Source organism: Ochotona princeps, chromosome 23 (assembly GCF_030435755.1).
Source record: "Ochotona princeps isolate mOchPri1 chromosome 23, mOchPri1.hap1, whole genome shotgun sequence".
In the NCBI taxonomy this organism is placed as follows: Eukaryota; Metazoa; Chordata; class Mammalia; order Lagomorpha; family Ochotonidae; genus Ochotona; species Ochotona princeps.
Genome location: NC_080854.1, coordinates 38126246 through 38138866, shown reverse-complemented (window position 1 = coordinate 38138866; position 12621 = coordinate 38126246).

Here is a 12621-nt window from a genome sequence, read left to right as displayed (position 1 = left end):
TACGAATAAGCATCTTGGGACCACAAACAGATGTGCTTGATAAAGAAAATGTCAGCAAAACTACTAACGCGATGTGTCACAGCGGCTTCCTGACAGATACAGGGAAAAGGTAAAAAATGTTCTATCGTGTCCGACAAGGTGTTCTTTTTGAGATTTAGAGATCACGGTGCACCTTGAAACAGGCTTGTCACCGCGCCGGCGACGGCGGCTATCTGGGCTTCACAAGAACTTTATCAGCTCGGCAGAGGAGGAAAGAGAAGGGCCCGCGCCCATTTATCTCGGCTCGCTTCCCTTCAAAGCCAACAAATAAATTACAGTGTACATTTGATACAAATTGATTTCTTAACTCAAATAACAATGTTGTCCTCCCGGTCGGGCCATGTGTCACTCACGCGCGAGGCTGAGTGAAAGCCTCAATCTGTCTGGGTGACAGAGGCGGCCCGCTGCTGCTCACAGCCCAGGAATGCTAATCACACGGCCTGGCCCGGCCTTTGTGGGGCGGCCGCGATAAGGGGAATCGGGCCGCCCCGTCAGTCCGCGCCAGGCCCGTTTGTTCCGGCCGTCGCTGGCCTATTTCATGTCGGGGAAATGAGACGCGGCGCGGCTACTGCAGCTCCCAGGCCCGTGACCGGGCCGCGGGGCGGGAGCCGGGGTGTGAGCATGCCTGCCCGTGGTGGCCGGCCTGCAGCTGATGCTATCAGCCGGGGAAATGAGATATTGGCGGCCCCGGGAGCTTCTCCAGGCTGAGCGGGTTAATAAGGCTTCGGGGAGGCCCTCAGTTGATTGGATTTGCCCAGCCTGATGAGCACCAGGGCTGCTGCAGAAGCGCGGGCAGGCAGCTCTGCCTTTGTCTGCATTCAAGCCCAGAGCTGTGCTTCCGAGTGCTCTGGGTCCCTCCCAGGGCTGCATCCCTGCTGGGGGAGCTACAGAGTTACCCTGTCTGGTGTGACTTCCACCAGGGCAGGCTGGGAGAGCAGGTGCACACCTGAGGTTATGCCTTGCCTGTCACCCGGCCCCAACCTACCCAGGCTTTGGGCTGCCCCCATGCACCCCATGGGGTGGGGGTCTGACAGGTAGGGCACTCACCCCATCAGGGCCTGTGTTCTAGGACCCCTCTCTCGCAGGGCTCCTGCAGGCTCTAAGATCCTAAAGGTTGGTCTTGGACCTGAGCACAGTCCTTGGACAGGAGGACCCCGTCTACTGCCATCACCAGCATGCTGTTCAAGTTGCTGAGTCTCAGCTTTAGCATGCCGGAACTGAGAAGCAAGTGTTGAGTGCTGACGTTCTGTTTTGAGAGAGAGAGAGAGAGAGGAGAGAGATCTATCTGCTGGTTCATTTCCTGAGAGCTGGGCCAATCCGAAGCCAGGAGCTTCTTCAGGGTCTCCCACATGGGTCCAAGGGCCCAAGGATTTGGGCTGTCCTCCACTGCTTTCCCAGACCATTACCAGAGAGCTGGGTGGGACCTGGAGCAGGAAGGACTCAGATCAGCACTTGGGAACCTGGCACTCGGGAGGATTAGCCTGCTGCACCACTCCACCAGCCCCCAGCTTTTCGGTTTTCATGACATGCCCTACTTGAGTTGTTTCAGGAAGCATCTTCCCCAGCCAGAACCCCTAATTTAGCCATGCAGCATGTGGGGGGCTCTGACATGAAGCAAGCTCTAGCAGCAGGCAGCCCCTTTTCAAATATCCAGGGGACCAATGTACCGGGCTTCCGTGGTTTTTGCTTGGTGTCTCGCGTTGCCAGTGTCAGTGCAAATGTGAGACAGACCTCCTGTCAGGTACATCAGATCACTTTGGTGTGTAGGACTGCCAGCTTACTCAGCTCAGGCCCCAGGATGGGTTTCCAGGAAGAGGGGCCATCCAGCAGAGGGGGTGGGCCTGGCTGCGGGGAACCGCTGCCTTGCGCCCTTTGCTCTATCGGCTAGGGACACAGGCTTCAGACAGGGCTGCTGGAGAGCAGCTGCTCTGGGTCTCTGAAAGTTGATTTGGGGTACTGGGAAGAGCCCCAGCTGCAGGTCACCTGTGTCCTCCCCCCACAGTGTGTGCAGTCACGGCACCCACCTGGCAGAGGCAGCAGGACTGGTGTCTGTTAGGGAATGCCTCGCAGCTCCCCAGAGCAGATCATTGGTGGGCAGGGTCACAGGCACCAGCCCCGGGCTGAGAAAAGTGTGGACAGACATTTTATTTTTTTGTTGTCGTTGTCCAAAAATAAGTTATTTTATGGGGTTGATGTGGCCACCACCTGCAAGGCCAGCATCCCGTGTGGGCACCAGTTTGAGTCCTGGCCACTGTACTTTACATCTCTGCTAATGTGCCTGGGAAAGCAGTGGAGGTGGTTCAATGTTTGAGCCCTGTACCCATGCGAGAGACTCAGAAGAAGCTCCTGGCTTCAGCCTGGCTCAGCCCTGGCTGTCGCAGACATCTAGGGAGTGAGCCAACAGGTGGAAGATTCTCTCTTCCACTCTGTAATTCTGACTTTCTAATAACTGATTGATCTTTTATAAAGATATGATCATTGGCATCTTAACCTCATTGTCAGTTACATGTGCAGGAACCTGAATCCACCCATGGTTTTCCTCTCTAGGGAATGTATGGCTCATATTTCAGATTCCTCTTAAGTAAGATTCTGTGGATGAGTTGTTCTTCATATGAAACAGAGTGAGGAGTCAGATTTGATTAGATCGGAGGTTGGGGAGGTGATGGTGGGAGGCGTAGCAACCCCCTCCCACGCAGGCTGGCTACCCTTGCAGAGTGCTGCCCCAGGCCACTCACAACCCCTATTCTAAATCCTTCTTGCTGCTGGTGCACCTTTGCTGAGCCCTGGGCATTTTGTATCACTGAATTGTCACTGTGTGATCCTCAGGGAGATTGGGTGGGTTGCCGAGGTGGTGTGGGAAGCACAAGACCGCCCTACTGTGTGTCTCTCCCAGTTCCTGTGACAGGCATGCTCACCCTTGAGGGAAGGATACTTCTCCCACCAGCTGGGCTGTGCTTGCAAATCTAGTAAGGCTTACCACCATGGCCTCCCTTAGGAGCGACTGGGCTTTCCACTGTGAGCCCATGCAACCAATTCTTGGAGAAAGCATCTCTCTCTCCCTCCCCATTGGCAAGTGTCTGATTGCCTATTAGAGATGTCTTATTCCTGAAGCACTCATGGCACCAAAGATTGTGCTTATTCCTCCCAGGTGCTGGCTACCAGAGAGGTAGCCTGTCCCACGCTTGGGAAAAGAAAGCTTGTGCAACAGGTGGGAGGTCAGTAAGCAGAAGAGAGCATTTGCCCAAGCTTTGCTGCAAATTCAGTTGTGTGCTTGTTTTGGAGAAAGGAAGGTCTCCCCTCTCAGCGAGGCTGTGTGCCAGGCAGGTTCCTGGTAGAACCTTGGTTTTGCAGAGTGTGTTGCTTTTCTGCCACTGTGTGCAGTCTCTTCTCATCGGTGCCCTGTGGAAGGGCAAGCGTGCAATCTGCTGTACCAGAGAGAACTTTCAGTAACAACATTACTGGGTTGTAAGAATCCACAGGTGCACTAGGAGCTAAATTCTGGAGACTCAGATAAGCACCTGGTACTGTCTGTGTGTGCCATCTCTGTTTCTGGGCATGGTATCTGCTGGGACCTCCTTGGAGAGGCATCACCTGAATGAAAGTTCACTCTAGGGTGCAAGCGATGAGACCCACCGGGGGACAACCTGGGTTCCACAAGGAGTTGACTGTTTATGTGCATGGGAGAAGGAGGGTGTGTAAAGGAATCTGAGCCTGAAGTATTTAATTGAGAGTCTACCTTTGAAGGCCAAGTCTGTGTCACTCCATGCTTAAGAAGAGGTGCCAGGAGTCCCAGTGACATGGATGGCCTGTCCAGCGAGGCTTCCCACTGTTTTCAGGGCCTGCTGAGAGAAAGGAATCTGTTGGAAAAGGCAGGGCCAGGAGGCAGGTGGCACCCATGGGGGCAGCCCACATGCTGGGGTGGGCAGCCGGGTGCCCAGAGTGGGTTGCTTTATGAAAGTTTACTCACAGTGGTAGCGGTGTGGTTCTCCTGCAGCCATATGATGGGCACTGTGCATCCCATCAACTGCTTGGGAAGGGAAAGGGCATCTTTCCAAGCGGACATGGACTCAGGTAATGGTCCTGTCCACTTTCATCCAGGGAGTCCTTCTCTGCCTTGGGGGTTGGAGGAGGATGCAGACCCCACGCCCAGCCTTGGCTCCAAGCGTGTGTGTACCCACCCTGCTGTTTGGCCACTGTTTGGTTCTCTATCAATTTCTCTGAGATGGTCTCTGGAAACCATTGTGTTGTGAGGTTGGAAAGTTCTGTTTTCTAACTTTGTGAAGGGGAAAATAACTCTTCCAGGGTGAATTAAGATATTGGGCCCATTTATCCTGGCAAAACCCAATCAGGGCAGCTGGCAGCTGCCTCTGCGTTGCTCAGTGGCTGAGAGAAGCAAGCAGCCCATGCACGGAGTGAAATTAATTACCGCTATTTGCAACACACACAATATTTTACACATTAAGTACACCATTAATATATACAAACACTCAATGTTGTACCATATTTTATTAAATTCACTTATCTTGCCCTTTCACTTTATTATTGCATTACAGAATAAAAAGCACTACTAGCATGTCTTGTGTCAGATAATTGCATTTCCTTTTTTCCCCTCTCCCCTGAAATATAGCTCACTCATCCAATATTTAGCCCAGGGAATTCACACTTGGATTCCATGAAAATTAATCGAGTACCTACTGTATACTAGATACAGAATCAGGAATTTTTCTAGGCGTTGCCTTATTAATGAGGAAATTCTTTTCCCTTCCTTTTTTTACAAAGATAATGTCTTCTTTATCAAGCTCCTCATTTTACAAAAGAATTTATATTATATATTCAAAATGCAGAAGGAGAGAGCGAACGAGAAAGACAGAAAACTCCCATCTACTGTTTTGTTCCCCAAAATGCCAGCAAGAAGAGAGGCTGGGCCGGGCCAAAGCCAGGACCCGGAACCTCAGTCCATGTCTCTCATGTGGACCACAGAGACCAGAGAGCTTGGGCATCACCTGTTGCTTTGGGGTGCGTCTTTGCAGCAAGCTGGGAGTGCAATGCTTGCATTTGATGTGGATGGTCAAATGGCTGCTGAGGGAGCTACTTCTGAAACCCCAGCTCTTTGTCAAGGTAGAGAGAAACGAAGCAGTGTCCCACACGTGACACCCAGAAAGACTGGTGTCAGCACTCCAGAGAAGTGTACTCCACTGTAAGGACACTGCCCTTCAGGTAGCCCAGGGACAGGTTTGAGTTTGGAAACAAACCAATAAGAAACATTCCTACAGCTGAACTGCCAAAACCAAACCATTCAGTTAGAAAATGGGCACAGCTATGCAGTGGGTATCGGAAATAAGCTCAACGCAGCTCATCTTCACAGAGACGCAAGTCAAGCTTACAAGGAGATGTTCTTCCTACTTATCCTGATGGTTCCCGATAAAACGTGGGGACACAACTGAGCATGCCCCCTGCTTTGAGATAACTGATCAGGAGTTCCACATGCGGAGGATATGAGGCAGGAACTTTGGCAGACAGCCGCACAGCCATGTTTGTGCAGCACACTCATCTGCGCCAGAAGAAGGAAGCACTGAGTATTTCCCAGCTGACGCATGGGGAAATCCAGCAAGGTGCACAGTTGCCCTGGGACACCGTGCAGCATTTCCATTGGGAGGAGACCACAACACTTGTGACAGCTAGGAGGGGACTCCAGACTCAGGGAAAGGATGCTAGCATGAGAGGCAGGTATTGCCTGAGTCCACAGGGGTGTGGTGGCTGTAGAGCCACATTCAGAGACAAATGGTAGCGTGGATGTAGAGGGACACTGCTGGGTTTGCTGGCATTGGGTGTGCGTCCTGCCACAAACCTGAACGCTCCCCTGCAGAGAGGATGGGCAATGTTCCGTTACGTTTATTTATCCTTAATGAGAAATTGCTGCCAATGTAAAGACCATCTCTAGCAAAGCCCAGGAGGGAAACAATTGGGATTAGAAGCAAATGGAGGGAGACGTGGTTCAGATTTACCAGTCCACTCAGTAATAAAGCTGCGATTTATTTGGTTTCTGTCTCTTGAGTGGATAGCCATGATGCGATGGGTTTTAATGGACTCTGGGGAAGGGGCGTGACTGGCTTCTGGAAGACCAGGGTCACGATTGTGCTGGGGCCTTGCCCACGACTTGACTCTCTGCTGAGACCCTGAAGCTCCATCCTGCCTCCTCCGGACTCAGAGTGTGGAGTCCAGAGCCAATGAGGACGGGCAGCCACACTTACATGAGGACACAGCAGTGACACGCGGCCCCTTGCTGGGGGGCTCCCAAGAATGGTCCCACATGAGGTAGTCACAGAGAAGGAGCACTGGCAGTGCATTATAGGGTAGCCCTGACAGCCTGCACTGTGACAGGAGCTGGTACCCAAGGAATCCTCTCCCCAGGGACCAAGTTGGTGATGCTGGTATGGCTCCAACTCAGATTTAGTTGTCTCCTAAGATGCTCACATGCTGATGGGTTAGCCTGGATGCAAACCACTGAACTAGAACCAAAGCCTCACTCCCTGAGCTCTGGAAGGAAGATGCTTCGAGGTGGAGGAGTTGTGCTCCAATGGTCAGGAAGATGCCAGGTGAAGGCATCAAAGCCACAGAGCACAGGGCTAGCTGGGAAAGTCGCACCTGCACAGAGCCCACGTGGAAGTTTAGGTCATGTGATGGGACTCACATGCACACAGGAAGCACGCAGGCCCATGTGCACCTGACCACATGGGAGGTGCTGGGAAGGAATGGATGTGTTTGTTTAAACAATACTCATTTGTCTTTTCCTCTCCTCCATCACTAGGGCCCCCAGCTCCCCGTCCTATCAGACAAGACAAAAGCTACACACGTGTTTCATGTGGTACAGGACTTGGAGACCTGAGACACGCTCAGACTTGAGACACGCTCAGACTTGAGACACGCTCAGGTTTGGTGGAGAAGGGACATTCTGTGGACATGAGATTGGGTCAGAGGAGCTGAGGACCCCCAGGGTCCTGGACTGGACCCCTGTGCTGGGTCCTCTCTGTCTCTGGCCTCCACACCTTTTCCCCAGGTGGGTGGCAGCGCAGGTGCAGACTGCAGGGCCTCTGTGATGTGCAGTGAACAAGGGCTCTTGACCATCAGAGCCTGGCAGGTGCTTCCAAATTCAGGACAAATGGCCCACAGTTGCAAAGTCCCTCCTTCTCCCACATGTTCTGGGGTCCCAGGAGCGGCAGAGCAAAGAGGAAATGAGAACAAGGGAAGGATGGGTGCCCTTGCCTGCCACCCTTGCCTCAGGGTTATCAGGGAAGAGATGGGCAACACAGCTGTGAGCTCTCTCTCACCACAGTGGGAAGCCTGGCACGGAACCAGGGGAAGAGACTAAGAGAAGCAGTAGGGGTACTCAGAAATGCACTCTCTTACCACAAGACCCCACAGGGGCTGGGAGCTGCCTGCTCAGAGCCCGATCCCTCTCCCACCTACGTTTAGGGCTGGACAGAAGGGTGACATCAGGTCCACCGCAAGTCAAAACTATCTCGGGGCAGGTTGTGGTCCCAGTCGCTAAGATGCCTGTAGGGACACTTGCCTCCCATGTTGGAGAGCCAGGGCTTGAGTCCTCACTCTGTTCTGGGTCCTCACTCTGTTCTGGGTTCCAGTTGGTCACTGCTGTGTACCCTGGAAGGCAGCAGGTGTTCCTGACTGAGTCCCAGGGTCCTGGCTCTTGTCTGGCCCAGTGCTGGCCACTGAAGGCATTTGGGAAATGGGTGCTATTTCTCTGTCTTTCAAAGAAAGGATGGAAGAAAATTTGATGAAACCAAGGCAGCTTGGCCTTTCACCTCTGCAATTCCTCCCATGCTTATGTCTGTCTGCCTTTACAAGCTGACGTTTTCTGGAAAATCAATTTTTTTCCCAGTGCATTCAGAATACGGAGAAATATTCTCCCCTGGAAGGGTTAACTGATGTTCACTCTAAGTTTCTTTATCACAAAAAATCCTTCAGTTTGGTTTCTCTTTTCTTGATACTAACAGAAGGAATTGGAGAGATTTATTTGATACTGAAATCTCCACACTGACACATATTGCCCTGCTACATCCTAAGTGTGTTCTTAAAGCATTTAGCCACCTGCAACTACTGTGAGAGATACCAGTATATCCTGGTGTGAAATACCATGACTGCCAATTGATTAAGATTCTATTTCCAGGGCTGGGGTTGTGGCACAGAAGTGAAGTCCTTCTGTGATGCCAGATCCACTTCCGATCCAGCTCTCTGCTGATTAACTGGGAAAAGCAACAGAGGATGGCCCAAGTGTTTGGTTTCCTGCATCCATGTGGGAAGAAGCTCCTGACTTGAACTTGGCACAGCCCGACACTGTGGTCATTTGGGGAATGAACCAGTAGGCGATTGTTCCATCTCTCTGTCCCTTTTTCTCTCTCTGTAACTTGACCCCTCAAACAAATAAATCACTCTTAAGAAAGAGTGTTCCTGCCCTTGAAGCTCTCTCTGTCATTTACATTCCAGCCCCTGCAAGTCTCCCACGCACATAACACATATGTAGGCACACGTGAGCACACACCTGTGCACAGGATCCATTCTCTCTTCTTGGAGCCCTGTCATCTGGCTTAGATCCTGAGCTTGCTGTGCCTGCCCGTCCGTCTCCCACCAGACTTCCAGTGAACCTGCAAAGACTGATCACGGAGAGTCACTCTTTATTACCCACCATAATTACCAAAATGGTCTTTATTCTGCTTACATTATCAAATGCACATGAAGGCAAAAGGAAACTGTGGTCCGGGAACAGAGACCGCTGTGCTCCACGATGCATAAAAGCTGAAATAGCATTTCTGAGCCCACCTGCATAAGCTCGAGCTGGCAGACGCAAGCAAGGCCCTGAGATTTGGATTAAATTTAAACCACTCTGTGCAGCTGTACTTCTGCTTAAGGCTGTGTGTGCAGCGCAAAGCATGCATCTAAACAGAGCTGGGAGCCCTGAGAACTTCGAATGTGTGCAGAGACAGACAAAGCTGTGTACTTGATCTGCAAATGCACTCAAGGCCAGATTCTATTGTGGATGAAAGGGGACAAAGTGTTCCATCCTCCTCGCATTTGGGCTTTGCATCAAGATGTCTTCATATGAGGACCAACTCAGGGATGACGCTCCCCGCGCACTTACTAAATCACAGGACTTAAAGTCTTCAGACTGAGGACTCCCGCAAGATCCCCAACACCACAAAGGAGGGAAGCAGAGGTTGTCCATGCATCCACACCTGTGCTTTCTTCCCAACTAGGAGACCCAGAGAGCCTTCGGGGGCCCAGCAATCTGCATTCCTTTCTCTTAATGCTGTTCAGGGTCAGATTGAACCACAACCCTTTACCAAGTCTGTTTTGACCTTGCTATGTCAGCCTAGTCCCTTTCTTTGTATAGAAGTCTATGCTTTCGTCTAACTCTGCTGCTGTTTGTGGATAACATTCCATGGGTGCGGCTGAAACAGCCCATTAGGGGAATGAGGAAAGAAGGCCTGGAAGTTACCGTGTGGGGGAGGCAGCATCCCCTTTGCTCGACCTGGGAAGCATAATTGTTCCCGTGTTAGGATGCATACCTGCTGGGAGCATGGGTTTCCGCTGCAGCCATGGAGAGAACAGCCATCTGAGAGTGCTCCAAGACGTGTACATGCTGAGGGCATACAAGAGATCTTGTTGAAAGACACTCGAGTTGACAGCCCATTCACGTGAATTCTGACAAGATACTAGGTTCCTGGGGTCACTACTGGGGAATGCCACGGCCACCATGTCCATTTCTTTCTCAGTTTCCAAATACGAGGCTTCCTCACTGTCTGACTCTGTCCACTGGCTACCAGGGAGAAGGCAGAGATTGACCTGTGCAGCTGGATTAAGTGGGGACCCAGAGGAACGGTAACCCACACATAATGACACCCAGGAGTGCAGTGGCTGCTACACTGGGCTGGCACTGTGCCCCAGTGGGAACACCAGCAGCCTGCTGTGGAGTGCTGGATTCAGGCTCAGCTTCCTCTTAACATGCCTGGGAAGGCACTGGCTGATGGTCCAAGTTTATGGGAAGTGCAGGTGGAGGCCCAGGCCTAGCTGCTACATCCATTTGGGGAGTGGTTTAACACACACGAGCTCTTTCTCTCCTTTTTCTGCTCTCACTCTCATTCTCTGTAACTCTGCCTTGTGAGTAAATAATCTTCACAACAATGTTAAAAGCTGACCATTCCCAACATTATGTGTGAGAGCCGAGTTTGCTAACCCAAGCATTGGGTGCAGCTGGTCGCCCCATTCTGACCTTCGCTTACATTGTGGGACAATAAGCACCTGTCCGTGTGCAGTGCCACCTCCAGGATCCCGTGCTGTCTCTGGCCTTTCCACTTGATGCCTCTTGGACGCCCATGCTGTGTGGGTTTGAGAAGTAACAGGCCGTGATGCCCGGCATGGCCGAGTCCAGGGCCTGGGTCCCATTCTGCTTCCTGCTATGCAACTGGAAGTGAAAGAATTTCCACAGGCAAAGCTCCTCCCCAGCCTTCTCTCTGGAAGCTTCTCTGATTTGGAGAAACAGGGTCTACAGACTCATACATGGTGGCTGGACCTTTAAAAGACTCCATACTTATTTGATGCTTTAATACAGTAATTCTGATGGGAAATTGACACGAACAAGACCCCGATGAGTCATCATTAATTTCAAGAATGGAAATATGTCCCTGAGACAAAAAAAAAAAAATCCTGTGAGAATGACGGACGGCAGTGTGAGCAGCATTTGATTTTATAGTTCACCTAGCCAAAACAGCACACTTTATGAAGGAGAAGAAGTTAAATAAATGATGTGACATTCATTACGGATGAAGAGTCCTGGGGTAATCTGTTATTAACATTTCTATTATTGAATATAATCAGTGTTTGTTTCTGTTTAGCATGCGTTTGTTGCTTTTGGCTCATGGCTAGGTATCATTGGAATCAGGAAATATCAATATTTACTCAATGGTGAATTTTATTAGCTAGTGGAGGACTAAATACACTCCCAATTTATTTTAACACACACACATGTATATATATATATATATATATATATATATATGTTTTAAACTTGAATTTTGAAGCATGGCAGAGGAAGAACAATAAATAACAGTTGTTTAGAAGGAGAGAATTCTCAAAGAATAAAAGCTTTGGGATTGGCTCTGGTCCTCTTACACTGTGGTGGCCCGGGGTTTTCCAAGGACAAAGACTGGGCTGTGCTGGCAGGGGCTGGCCAGGCTGTGGAGAACCCAGAGATCTGAGGTTCTGGGCGCAGCCTCCAGCTACCAAGGAGGCCCTGAACAACTGAGAGCCCCACACAGGGCCCACAGTGCCAAGGGGGTGAGATGTGACACTTGCCAGGCTGGACCCTGCAGGGGGTGTGAGAGCTTGTGAGTGAGGAAGTGTAGCAGCCAGGGCCACCTCACAGGCCGGTGCCTCTTTCTCCCACGGCCCTCTGTCACCTGTGGTTGGCAGGAGATGCGTTCGGGAGGTTGCTGGAGTCACATCTTGAATAATCATTCTGCAAGGAGCAATGCATGACACCTGCTCATCTCAGGGTGTATTCTCCAAAGTTATTCTTTCACAGGCCTCAGCCCATCTCTGCATGTCTAACTCACAGCACCGGGGGGTGCCCAGAGCAGGTGCGACTCAGGGCAGCTGCTCAGAGTCTGTGCCCCGTAAGCTGGCAGGCAGAACACACCAATGAGCATTCACAGCTGGGAGGCCTGCATGCCATGCTCGTAGGGAGGCGAGCACTGCCCAGTGCTGGGAAAGCTTGGGGTTTCACATGGGCAGTGGGGGCTGGGGGGTCAGCCCCTTGCCAGATGATAACGGCTGCTGCCCACCAAGAGCGCACAGGGAGGCTGCTTTGGAATGAGGTTTATGGCTCTGTTTGCAGATTAATTTTGTAATATTTGCTTTTCACCCCCTGCATTTTATATGCAGATTTAGACTTGGGAATCACCTTATAAAACAGCTCACAGCCCTTGGCACCACATGTCCTGTCGCCCAGCCTGCCTGCTGTAGCTGCCCTTCTGCTGTGTCCCGCACTCCAGAGGAGCGGCTGGCACTCAGAGCAGAGGCCATTATACAGGATTGCCTCTGTCACACTGGTCAGTCAGATGCCTCCAGGGTGGAGGGAAGTGAGGGGCACTTGGAGTTATCCACTGGTAACTGAACAACACATCAGACTCCTGACTCTGGGTGTGAGTTTACCAAGATGAACAGCCCCAATAAAAGCTGCAGCCAGGCAGGGGACCCAGGATGCAACTCATGACTTTGGTGCCAGCAGGTGTGGCTTCTCCTGGGTGTGGAGAGGCCTTCCTCTCCTTACCACCTCCTCCTTTTGTGTGTGTCTGTGGCCAACTCTTCTTAGCAGGCTGCCACTGGCAGCTTGGCCTGGGCAGCAGTCACGTGGCCTCTTGGAAGACTCTGCTCCCAGGACAGTCACAGCTTTGGACCACGAGGGGGTAGGACTCTGGCAAATGGAGGGCACAATTCTGTCCTGAAATCATCCTCCAGGAGGGACCACTGAGCTCCTGACCCCTGGTGGCACCCGCCCGTGTCTATCCT